The sequence below is a fragment of the Aplysia californica genome, unplaced genomic scaffold, assembly GCF_000002075.1.
Source record: "Aplysia californica isolate F4 #8 unplaced genomic scaffold, AplCal3.0 scaffold01040, whole genome shotgun sequence".
NCBI classification, from domain to species: domain Eukaryota; kingdom Metazoa; phylum Mollusca; class Gastropoda; order Aplysiida; family Aplysiidae; genus Aplysia; species Aplysia californica.
In genome coordinates, this window is record NW_004798310.1 from 3,506 (window position 1) to 5,795 (window position 2,290).

Consider the following 2,290-nt stretch of genomic DNA (forward strand, 5'->3'; position numbering starts at 1 on the left):
TGGGAGCTGGAGGTGGTGACCCCCGCCCCTCCCCGCCCCAACTTTTTCCCCTCCTTTTTTTCGTTTTGCTCCTTTGGTTTTACGCAAAAAGGTCGAATTTGGAATTTGAGTCAGCCAGTGCGATGTGTTCCAGCGCAGTAGCGTGCCTTTTAACATTTCAGAAAATGGTAAATTCATGTATCGCGTGAAAATACTCCGTTCTACAGTTACTGTGTGGCGAGAGCAATAGTGTATCTTCAATTTCACAACGTGCTCCACGGTACAAAGCTTGACTCCATCTTGGAATGCTCCGGAGTCTCTCGGGCAGTTAGCCTTATCGAGATTGATCTACTTTCGACATTCTGCACCACTCGACGTACGTTACCGAGCTACGTGACAATTTACACAACGAATCGTGACTGGAAATTTTCAAAATCAGAGAGAAATGTAAAGACGGAGATGGACAGACAGAGACGGAGAGTCACTCAGTGTCAAAGAAGAATCGCCATTCGCTACAAAAGTTGAAATATCAACTATTCGAAACTAACACCTTCTCAAATCTTTAGTTGTCAAATCCGAACTGAACCTTTAATAAAACTCTAAAATTCACACTCAGGATAAATAGATCTAAGTACAAGAAGAGCTCAAATTTGAAAGAATGCCGTCTTAAAACTATAAAAACTTGAACAAACTAGGTCATGTTCGGGATGTTAGTTAATTAACCAACTCTGAAAATGGGGCACAGCAAACCATAACCAAAATCAAAGCAAAATCTCGAAGGAGAATAATACTTTATTATTTATTCGAACTATTTTTTACTCGAAAAAAAAGAGACAGAAATACCATGCCTGCAAAATGCAATACCCAACTGAGGTAAAGATATGACGAGAAATAACTAAGTAAGAAAGCCACTTAAACACAGTTTTATAGGCAAGTACTAAATTATTTGTTTATGGCTCTGAGGAAAAGGTCCACTCCAAACAACCAAGACAAAACAGTTGCAATTGTTTCCTCGGTGAGTTGTGGACAATAACAATAAGAGAAGCCTTCCTCACCAACATGACACAATTATAATTCAGTTAAGTTTTAGTAAGGTATTACGGCGCTCGCAACTGCATAAGGCCATATGAGTGCCAAGGGGTGGATGTCAACAGAGAGAGAGAGAGAGAAGTACAAACGGGGAATCAGGCTTACTCTGTTCACCTCTCTAGCCACAGCAGCACAAAGTCTGCTTCGACTATCAAGGCTCCCCGAGAAAAAAACAGTTCACAAAAGAGAGACAAACATACAAAAGAAGCAGAGGAAAAATGACAATAGTAAGGATGAAGAAAGAAAAAGCAGCAGTTTCCCCTATGTGTTCCGGCACAGTATGAGCATGACATTGATAAATCAGCCCACTTACAATTCTACTGTGCATAAAAACATGTTAATATCCCCCCTTTGTGAATGGCCTAAAGACGCTCCAATGCACTGCCCTGGTGGGGGGAATTATAATTCATTTAGTCGTGCTGTTCTTATCCTTACTGTGTCCACAACTTACCACTGTAACAAAAAACATTTTTTACGTATTGCTGTACCAGGCTTAGTCTAAGCCCCACATATTATTATTATAATCAATTTTGTGCCGATTGAGCTTTTGGACTATTGCTTTCATTACGCAATTGTGCCTGCTCCTGTGAGTGGTCTACTGACTCTTGACCGCAAGTTGGAGGTCAGTACGGGCTAACCACTCTGAAAGATAAAAATAGAAGAAGTAGTGGAACGCCACCAACGCAAGATACTAAAGAAAGTGTTACTGTAGGCCTAGAGTGTACCATATCAGTGTTTTGAGTCATAAGGAAGGAGGTTCTGCTCACCCTCCTCATAGACTTAGAGTAGCGACTCAAGCACGAGAGGTCCACCTGTCAAAGTAGAGCAGTTTCGATTTACTCAATGTTCCTACGGTCTCGCCCTCTGAAGTTAGATGGGACTGTTTCAGGAGCCAGGACTTTCGTGAACTTTGTTGTTGGTGTTTCAGGGATAGAGGGTTTCTCTCTCTCTCTCTCTCTCTCTCTCTCTCTCTCTCTCTCTCTCTCTCTCTCTCTCTCTCTCTCTTTCTTACTAACTGCTTTTATTTTTTAAAGCCATTTCTATGCCTTCCCTCTCTCTGTATCTCCCCTTCTCTCCAACTCCAGCCTTCGTTCACGGCGCCGACGTGTCTTTTCCTGTCTCACTGTCTCTTTCTACATGAATCTCTCTACATATTTCCACCTCTCTCTCTCTCTCTCTCTCTCTCTCTCTCTCTCTCTCTCTCTCTCTCTCTCTCTCTCTC